At 48.0% G+C, this 11,006-nt stretch overlaps 1 long non-coding RNA gene across 1 annotated transcript in view; it reads right to left on the bottom strand.

The window, feature by feature from the left end:
- The window catches only part of LOC108633893, a 39,124-nt gene continuing 28,659 nt past the window's right edge, over positions 542-11,006 (bottom strand). The window contains exon 3 of the long non-coding RNA XR_001917261.1: positions 542-600. This is a non-coding gene — a long non-coding RNA (uncharacterized LOC108633893). The remainder of the gene's footprint in view (positions 601-11,006) is intronic.

Below are 11,006 nucleotides of genomic sequence, written 5' to 3'. Positions count from 1 at the left end.
TCTCCTCCTTCCTCTCCTCCTCCCTGAGTTTTTCTCCTCTCTCCCACCAGCCAGCCTTCCTACTGGGTTCAACAAGGTCACCTACTGAGAGGACGACCGTATGATGATGGGAGTCCCTGCACGGCTGACCCCCCAGTGATTGGTTCCTTCAGAGAAGCAGCGGTTCTCTTCTCCCCGATTCCCACTTCCTTCCTGGAAATGGACCTTCTGGGAGGGGTTACTGGCAGGAGGCTTTGTTTGGCAGAGAAAGGTGTTTTCCTATCAGAACTTCTGGAGTCTTATTCCAGATCTAGATCTCAACCCTTGCAAAGCTATTTGTTCCAAAGAATCCCATGGCCTCATCTCTTCAAGGCCTTGTGAAAAAGTGGTGGTTGCTTAGTTGCCAAGCCGTGCCTGATGTACTGCAGCACTCAGGTTCCTCTGTCCTTCACTGTCTCCTGGAGTTTGCTCAGACTCCTGCCCATTGAGTCGGTGATGTCATCCAACCATCTCATCCTCAGTTGCCCCCTTGGTTGTCCGGAATTCTCGATGCTCCGGCGGTTAGAACTCTGCGTTCCCCTCAAGGGCTCAGATTCAATCCCTAGTTGGGGAATTCAGATCCTGCAAGCCACGCAGCCAAAAAAAAGTTATTATTTAACTTCCCAGAATCACATATTTATCAATTTCCGAGAAATCCCTTCAGAAAACATTCAGCTTTCACTCGCCTAAAGCTGTGTGCCTGGGTCTTTCACCCCAGAATTCCACCCAAGAAACGGGCAAGGCTAGGGCAGGAGGGGGAGGGGACGTAGGGAGGACAACTCAGGCACCTCCCCGGCTTGACTCCTGACCAACCCCATCTCCCCTCTTTCTGCCCCTTCTTTGCTAAGGGAAATAACCATGTTCAGATAAGTTTTGTTTGGCCTTTATATTTCTTGATTCTGGGCGAAAAAATATCTTGTGACTGGCTTTCCCTGGAAATCTCAGTATCCTTCTCCTGACTCTCTGGTTGGTGGTGGTTTAGTTGCTTAAGTGGTGCCGGACTCTGCAACCTCATGAACTGCAGCCCGCCAGGCTCCTCTGTCCATGGGATTCTCCAGGCAAGAATACTGGAGTGGGTTGCCATTTCCTTCTCCAGGGGATCTTCCCAACCCAGGGATCAAACCCGGTCTCCTGTCTTGCAGGCAGATTCTTTACTGACTGAACTACAAGGGAAGCCCTAACTTCAGAACAGTGATAAACCCTAGGGAACATGCACTTCTTGTCCAGATGCTGTGGGTATGACCCCCCTGGTGATATCACCCAGGGACCTGTTTCCAAGAGTCACCTGGAAAAACATCTCTCAGATCACAGAATTAGGAAGAGCTGCACGAATCTCAACCAGCGGCTTGCTTTTATGTTGTGTATGCTGTGAATCCTGGCACTTGCCTTTCGATATTATTAACTCATTGACAGCTTGCCAACCCTCGAAGGCAAACAGGTGCCACACCTTATCTGTCCGTCCTTATTAACCCTTTGCTTTGACGTTATCGCCTAATTGAGGAGTTTGGCTCCAGGACAGAGCCGGAAGCAAGTCAATCTTGAGGCCCTTTCTCAGGGTAGGGGGGTGGGCAGGGGACAGGACCCTGAGACACTCAGAGGCAGGATAAGACACAGGCATGAGACAAAGCTGGCTTTGAACCTTGGCTCTGCCACCTGCTGTTGGGCTTCCCTGGTGCCTCAGCGGTAAAGAATCTGACTGCCAATGCAGGAGACACAGGTTCGATCACTGAATTGGGAAGATCCCCTGGAGGAGGAAGTGGCAACCTACTCCAGTGTGCTTGCCTGGGAAATCCCATCACCAGAGAAGCTTGGCGGGTTACAGTCTGTGGGCTACAGTCGCAAAAGAGTCAGACCCAACTTAGCGACTAAACAACAAAACAATCTGCCACCTGCTATCTGTGCGACCTTGAACAAATCACCTCCCTTTTCTGAACCCCAGTTTCTTTGGATGAAAAGTAAGGATAAGAAAACGCCCCCCAGAGAACTGCCATGAAGATAGATGGAGTGACTGGTAACAAACAATACCCTCTCCCCTCACCAAAAAAATAGCTTGTCTTTTTCCAATTCCTGGAAAGATGTTTTCTTTTCTGGACTCCATCCAGACTAGGATACCGCCTGGGCTCACTGGTAAAGAATCCGCCTGCCAACGCAGGAGATGTGGGTTCAATCCCAGGATCGGGAAGATTCCTTGGAGGAGGGCATGACAACCCACTCCAGTATTCTTGCCTGAAGAATCCCATGGACAGAGGAGCCTGGAGGACTATAGTCCATGGAGTCTCAAAGAGTGGGACACAACTTAGTGACTAAACAACAGAACCCCAAGGACACTGCCCACCTCCGGGAGAAACCCTCCTGACACACTGTGACTCCTGGCCTCTCCTCTCCCCGATGGAGTTTCCACTGCGACCTTCCACAGGTGGACGTCGTGCCCATTTACTCAGCTTTGGTAAGGACAGGGCTGGGTCTTGTCCAGCATGATCCGTCAAAGCCTTGGGGAGCTCCTGGGCACCTGGTAAGAACTCAACAAACATTTGTGAAATCAATGGGTTCCAGGCTCTGTGCTGAAGGCTTGTGAAGACAAACAAGGAGGCTTCTTACTTGTCTTCCACATCCTGCTTGTCCCTCCCCAGTACACCCTCCTTACAACAGCCAGGGGGTTCTTTATAAATCTAATCTTATACACCGCTTTAAATTCCTTAATGTCTCCCCATTGTGTTTAGGATAAAGAAGAAAATGTTAGGAATTCCCTGGCAGTCAAGTGGTTAGGACTCTGCACTCTCACTGCTGAAGGGCACGGTTCAATCCCTGACCCGTGGTCAGGGAACTAACATCCTGCCAGTCATGTGGTGCAGCCAAAAAAAAGAAGAAAATGCTTGACCCATGCTCTACACAGAAGGCAACAGAGCAGAGTCAGAGGAAATTTACCATGAGGCCTGTCACTTTCAGGATCCCTTCCAAGCCCTGAATCTCATTTGGTAGCTTTGCATCTTAAAAAAAAAAAAAGAAGAAGAACAAGAGGGCCACCAAATGTATAAGCGTTCAGTCAATTCAGTCACTCAGTTGTATTAGACTCTGTGACCCCATGGACTGCAGCACACCAAGCTTCCCTGTCCATCACCAACTGCCGAAGCTTGCTCAAAATCATGTCCATCGAGTCAGTGATGCCATCCTACCATCTCATCCCCTGTCGTCCCCTTCTCCTCCTGCCTTCAATCTTTCCCAGCATCGGGGTCTTTTCCAATGAGTCAGTTCTTCACATCAGGTGGCCACAGTAAAGGAGCTTCAGCTTCAGCATCAGTGCTTCCAATGAATATTCAGGATTGATTTCCCTTAGGATGGACTGGTTGGATCTCCTTGCAGTCCAAGGGACTCTCAAGAGTCTTCTCCAACACCACAGTTCAAAAGCATCAATTCTTCGGCACTCAGCTTTCTTTATAGACCAACTCTCACATCCATACATGACTGCTGGAAAAACCATAGACTTTTCTGACTCCCTAGCCTCATTCACATTCCCTTAGTCTACACTCTTAAAGCTCCCTGTGCTTCCCCATCCAGGTAGAATTAATAATCCATTGCAGGACTTCCTTGGTGGTCCAGTGGTTAAGAATCTGCTTTGCAATGCAGGGGACAAAAGTTCAATGCCTGGGCTGGGAAGGTTCCACGTGCTTCAGGGCAACTAAGCCTCAGGGCAACTAAGCCCACGCACCACAACTACTGAAGCCCGCTCGCCCTAGAGCCCAGTGCCCTGCAGCGAGAGAGCCATTGCAGTGAGAAGCTTGCGCACTGCAATGAGAGAGTAGCCCATGAACAGCAACGAAGACCAAGCACAGCTAAAAATCAATTAATTAAAAAATAAGCAACTGAGTGATTGCTTTCTGTTCAACATCTAGTCCCTCCACTAGAATATACACTCTCTGATAGCAAGGACTGCGTGTCTTGTGTTGACTAAAAAGATGCATGACGTGAGAGCTGGGAGTTAAGTTTTATTGGGGGCAAAATGCAGGCCGGGAGACAGTGTCTCAGATAGCTCTGGGAGACTGCTCCAAAGATGCAGTGGGGGAAGGTCAATATATAAGATATTGGTGAAGGGGGAGTTCAGTAGAATCAAGTGCTTACTTTAGAAAAGGTTTTGTGCCAGTGATGAGGATCTGATGTCATCATTTAGTGACTTAGTGCTCTTCTAGATATGAAGAGGTGAAAGGATTGGGATCATGAAATCAATTCCTGAAAATATGTAACTATCTGTTAGATAGTTCTAAGGAACAGGAAAGATGGGTTCCACCAGCTTCCCTTTTCATACCGTTCATGGGGTTCTCGAGGCAAGAAGACTGAAGTGGTTTGCCATTCGTTTCTCAGAAGTGAAGTGAAGTAGCTCAGTCCTGTCCTACTCTTTACGACCCCATGGACTTAGCCTACCAGGCTATTCTGTCCATGGGATTTTCCAGGCAAGAGTACTGGAGTGGGTTGCCATTTCCTTCTCCAGAGGATCTTCTCGACCCAGGGATCAAACTCGGGTCTCCTGCATTGTAGGCAGACACTTTACCATCTCAGCCACAAGAATTACACAAAAAGATCTTCATGACCCAGATAACCATGATGCTGTGATCACTCACCTAGAGCCAGACATCCTGGAATGCAAAGTCAAGTGGGCCTTAGGAAGCATCACTGTGAATAAAGCTAGCGGAGGTGATAGAATTCCAATTGAGCTATCTCAGATCCTAAAAGATGATGCTGTGAAAGTGCTGCACTCGATATGCCAGCAAATTTGGAAAACTCAGCAGTGGCCACAGGACTGGAAAAGGTCAGTTTTCATTCCAATCCCCAAGAAAGGCAATGACAAAGAATGTTCAACTACCCCACAATTGCACTCATCTCACTCGATAGCAAAGTAATGCTCAAAATTCTCCAAGCCAGGCTTCAACAGTACATGAACTGTGAACTTCCAGATGTTCAAGTTGGACTTAGAAAAAGCAGAGGAACCAGAAATCAAATTGCCAACATCTGCTGGATTATCAAAGAAGCACGAGAGTTCCAGAAAAACATCTGCTTCTGCTTTATTGACGACGTCAAGGCCTTTGACTGTGTGGATAACAACAAACTGTGGAAAATTCTTAAACAGGTGGGAATACCAGACCGCCTGACCTGCCTCCTAAGAAATCTGTATGCAGGTCAAGAAGGAACAATTAGAACTGGGCATGGAACAACAGACTGGTTCCAAACTGCGAAAGGAGTACGTCAAGGCTGTATATTGTCACCGTGCTTATTTAATTTATATGCAGAGTACGTCATGAGAAACACTGGGCTGGAGGAAGCACAAGCTGGAATCAAGATTGCCGGGAGAAATATCAATAACCTCAGATATGCAGATGACACCACCCTTATGGCAGAAAGTGAAGAACTAAAGAGCCTCTTGATGAAAGTGAAAGAGGAGAGAGTAAAAGTTGGCTTAAAACTCAACTAAAAAACTTAAAACTTAAAACTCAACTCAACTATAAAACTAAGATCATGGCATCTGGTCCCATCACTTCATGGCAAATAGAAGGGCAAATAATGGAAACAGTGAGAGACTTTATTTTGGGGGGCTCCAAAATCACTGCAGATGATGACTGCAACCATGAAATTAAAAGATGCTTACTCCTTGGAAGAAAAGCTATGACCAACTTGCTGCTGCTGCTGCTAAGTAGCTTCAGTCGTGTCCGACTCTGTGTGACCCCATAGACGGCAGCCTACCAGGCTCCCCTGTCCCTGGGATTCTCCAGGCAAGAACACTGGAGTGGGTTGCCATTTCCTTCTCCAACCTAGTCAGCATATTAAAAAGCAGAGACATTACTTTGCTAGCAAAAGTCCATCTAGTCAAAGCTATGGCTTTTCCAGTAGTCATGTATGGATGTGAGAGCTGGACTATAGTCCAAGAAAGCTGAGGGCCGAAGAATTGATGTTTTTGAACTGTGGTGTTGGAGAAGACTCTTGAGAGTCCCTTGGACTGCAAGGAGATCCAACAGTCCATCCTCAAGGAAATCAATCCTGAATATTCATTGGAAGCACTGATGCTGAAGCTGAAGCTCCAATATTTGGCCACCTGATATGAAAAACTAACTCATTGGAACAGACCCTGATGCTAGGAAAGATTGAAGGCAGGAGGAGAAGGGGATGACAGGGGATGAGATGGTTGGATGGCATCACTGACTCAGTGGACATGAATCTGAGCAAGCTCCGGGAGTTGCTGATGGACAGAGTGCTGCAGTCCATGGGGTCACAAAGAGTCACACACGACTGAGTGACTGAACTGAACTGAACTGAACCAGTTTCCCTGGAGCACAGAGTGCCTCATTCTCCGGTCTGAATTCCCCTCAGGGGGTGTCAAGGTCCACAGCTGCAATAGCACAGGGTTCAGTCTCTGCAGAGGCAGATGGCAAACGTGCTTGCTATTGTTCAGTCACTGGCAGAGGCTCTTGGCAAGTGCCAATGTGTAGTTGACACTTGTTTACCTCTGGGTCTCAGCACCTAGCACTGTGCAAAGAGCATGAAAAAAAAAAATGTTGAATGAGTGAGTCAGTGAAGAAAGAATTTACTCTCCAGGAAGGAAGGTAGATAGATAAGCTGGTGAGTCTGAGAAGAGATGATGGTGCTGTCTGTGGTTCAGTGCTACACAATGTGTTCTGGGAACCAGGGGAGAGCTTGGAAGGGAGGATGGAGGAAAGGTTTTTGTGAGATGGTGACATAGGTCATAGGTACAGAGAGGGTGAAGTCTCTGCAGAGGCAGCACAGGGCACAGTGTCTCTAGCAGAAAGATATGTGGTTCCTACCCGTGAGTCCACACATAGCAGGTACTGGGGGTGCCCAGCCCACCTCCCTTCGCACCCAGCCTCCTGTTTTCATTGCTCCTTCCATCTCCCATCTGAATGCACCTGAGGTGCTTTACCTGAGGGCTCCCTCCAGGCCCACGTGCCCCCAGCCAGTGGTGATGGGAGGTGGAAGATGAAAGCTGCAGCTTCCTGGCCCTCAGTCCCAAGGACTCAGATTCTTGTTCAGAGGTCTGACGGAGCCATTGCCCTCAGTGGGAACATGCTTATTAAGCTGCCCTTTCATTATTGGCTGCCTTCCCATCTCTGTCTCACTCTTCCACACCCCTGATGGTATTTCCTTCGATCTTTACCTAAATATGTTGTTTGCACTCAAATTCAAGTCTCAGGGTCTGCCTCTGGGAAAACCCAACCTGGGGGAAAAATACAAGGAAGAGGAGAGAAGCCCTCACAGAAGCATGAGGCTGTGTTATGTAACTCAGGCTGCTGTAAGGAAATACCACAGGCTTGGGGGCTTAAACAATAGACATTTTCATTTTCTCGTGATTCGGGAAGCGGGGACTCCAAGGTGTCAGCAGGATTGGTTGTTCCAGGGCCTCTGTCCTCGGCTGGTAGGTGGCCATCTCCTCCTGGTGTCCTCCGACCATCTTGTCTCTGTGCACACACATCCCTGGTGTCTCCTCCTCTTCTTTTTTAAAAATAATTTTATTTACTTAATTTTATTTTTGACTGCATGGGGTCTTCATCGCTGGTCACAGAATTTCTCTAGCTGTGGTGAGCGGGGACTACGCTTCTTTGCGGCCCTCAGGCTTCTCATTGTGATGGTTTCTCTTGTTGTGGAGCACAGGCTCTAGACATGTAGGTTCAGCACTTGTGGTGTGTGGGTTTAGTTGCTCTGCAGCACGTGGAATCTTCTTGGACCAGGGATGGAGCCCATGTCCCCCGCATTAGCAGGTGGACTCTTATCCACTGGGTCACCAAGGAAGTCCTCCTCCTCCTCTTATAAGGACACTAATCCTATTGGATCAGGGCCCCACCCTTATGACCTTATTTGACCTTAACTACCTCTTTGAAGATGCTTATCCCCAAATATAGTTACACTGGGGAGTAGGGCTTCAACATATGAATATGAGGGGAATAAAATTAAGCCCATAAAGAGGGGAGTTGGGAAAAAGCAACTCAGCTAAGGAAAGTTGGGCTTAGAGATGCAGGTCAGTGGTTGAAGCTCAGTGCCCAAGATGACAGCACAGTAGGTCTGATTCCAAAAGAGTGTCCATAGCAATGGAAATGCAGATTTGACAGTTCATAACTTGGGAACCACACAGGATAGGGGTTCTGAGATACCCCTATATATGTGCTAGGAGCCCAGCTGGCAGGTTGGAGGGGAGGGGGCAGGGGCTTCAGCCATAGGGAAGGGTCTGGGAGGAACAGTGGGATCCCGGGCCACCAGCCATGGACTGGCATTAAGGACATACTCAAGGCCCTGGCCAGATGGGCCTACTACACGAGTGCCAAGGAGAAGAGGTTTCAGCAGAAGTCTATTTACAGACATGCTCCCTGTCTTTAGAGACCCAAACGCCTCACCGATACATAATTATTAACCATAAGAGGGGAAAGTTGATAATTTGGACTGCCTTGAAATTTGGAATTTATATTCATTCAGTTCAGTTCAGTTCAGTTCATTTCAGTCGCTCAGTCATGTCTGACTCTTTGCGACCCCATGAATCGCAGCACCCCAGGCCTCACTGTCCATCACCAACTCCCAGAGTTCACTCAGACTCACGTCCATCAAGTCAGTGATGCCATCCAGCCATCTCATCCTGTGTCGTTCCCTTCTCCTCCTGCCCCCAGTCCCTCCCAGCATTAGAAGACACCAATAAGGGAGTGAAAAAGCAAGAGATTTTTGCAATACATCTAGAGCGGCTGAACTGCAGCCCTGCCCCAAATTCATGTCCACTCAGAACCTCAAAATGAGGCCTTATCTGAAAATACGGATTTTGCAGATATAATTATTTAAGCTAGGAAGAGGTCTTCACTTGGACTCTGGGGGTGCTCCAGATCCAGGAATTACGGCAGCCGTGACAAACTCTGGAGAGCAAGTAGGAACCTGGACGTTGAAGTTGGGCATGACGCTTAATATAGACTCTGCCAGGTTGAGGAGAGGCAGGACTTGGAAGAAGGAGGTAGAAACAGTGCAAACACACGTGACCTGAACCAGACTTGTAGACATGCCGGAGGAAGGAGAGAGCTGATGGATTGCAAGAGTGGAGCGTGTGAAACAGCGAGCTAGTGGGAAGCTGTTATGTAACACAGGGAGTTCAGCCCGATGCTTTGCGATGACCTAGAGAGGGATGGGAGGAGAAGTCAGTGGCCCCCCACTCCAGTACTCCTGCCTGGAAAATCCCACGGATGGAGGAGCCTGGAAGGCTGCAGTCCATGGGGTCGCCAAGAGTCGGACACGACTGAGTGACTTCACTTTCACTTTTCACTTTCATGTATTGGAGAAGGAAATGGCAACCCACTCCAGTGCTCTTGCCTGGAGAATCTCAGGGACAGGGGAGCCCGATGGGCTGCCTTCTATGGGGTCGCACAGTCGGACACGACTGAAGCAACTTAGCAGCAGCAGCAGAGAGGGATGGGAGGGAGATTCAAGAGGCAGGGGGCATATGTATACTTAATGGCTGATTCACGCTGTTGTATGGCAGAAAGCAACACAACACTGTAAAGCAATTATCCTCCAATTAAAAAATTAAAATACAAAACCAAAACAAATTTTAAAAAAAATGTGTGGGCTGATGTGACAGCCAGCCAGCACTTTTCCCTAAAATGAGAAAAACATTCTCAGTACTAAAGGAGGAGGAGGAGAGCAGGGAAATGAGAGGTCATGACACCAATAAAAATTAACTGCAGAGGGATGTGTTTTAGTCACCATTTCCTTTCCCTTGATTAATTTATCAGATCATGTTTATTGAAATATAATACACGCATCCTACGGATACAGCTCAGTGAATTTTCACAAGGATAAAAGGGTCCTCTAGCACACAGATCAAGGAATAGAGCATGTACCAGTCCCCCAGGCCCCCAGCTTGGCCCTTCCTTCCTTCCAGTCACTATGCCCAAGGCGTAACCCTATTCTGATTTTCACTGGAAGGGGTTAGTTTTGCTTATTTGGTACTTTACATACAAGGAACCCTACGTTTCTCGTTCATGTCTGGCTTCTTTTCCTCAACACTGGTCATCAGATACTTTTCCACATGTGGTGGTTTAGTCCCTCGGTCGTGTCGGACTCTGTGGCCCCATGGTCTGTACTCCACCAGGCTCCTCTGTCCATGAGATTTCCCAGGCAAGACTACTGGAGTCGGTTGCCATTTCCTTCTCCAGGGGATCTTCCCAACCCAGGGATCAAACATGCATCTCCCGAATTGCAGGTGGATTCTTCACCGCTGAGCCACCAGCGCTCATTGGTTATGTGTAATTCTCGTTGTTGTGTGGTATTATATTACATTCATAAACCACGATTCATTTCCATTCCCTGTTGATGGATACTTTTCGTAGTTTCCAGCTTGAGGCTATTACAAGCAATGTCTTTAGGTGTGTGGATGTACACATCTCTGATGGATATACACCCAGGAATAGAATCTGTGAATGTTCATTTTCAGCAAATACTGCCAAGAATTTCCACTCTCACTGGCAACACGTGAGTTTCCAGTGCACCATATTCTCATATTGAGTGTATTCCATCTTTTTCATTTTAGTCATTCTGATAAGGGTGTGAGTAATAGCCCATTCTCATTCTAGGTTGTTTGTATTTCTGAGAGTCCCTTGGACTGCAAGGAGATCCAACCAGTCCATTCTGAAGGTGATCAACCCTGGGATTTCCTTGGAAGGAATGATGCTAAAGCTGAAACTCCAGTACTTTGGCCACCTCATGCAAAGAGTTGACTCATTGGAAAAGACTCTGATGCTGGGAGGGATTGGGGGCAGGAGGAGAAGGGGACGACACAGGATGAGATGGCTGGATGGCATCACTGACTTGATGGACGTGAGTCTGAGTGAACTCCGGGAGATGGTGATGGACAGAGAGGCCTGGCGTGCTGCAATTCATGGGGTCGCAAAGAGTCGGACACGACTGAGCAACTGAACTGAACTGAACTGAATGACTCAAACAGCCCCTTTTCCTTTGCC

This window comes from Capra hircus, chromosome 25, assembly GCF_001704415.2.
Source record: "Capra hircus breed San Clemente chromosome 25, ASM170441v1, whole genome shotgun sequence".
NCBI classification, from domain to species: Eukaryota; Metazoa; Chordata; class Mammalia; order Artiodactyla; family Bovidae; genus Capra; species Capra hircus.
This window is presented reverse-complemented; position numbering and strand designations above follow the sequence as displayed.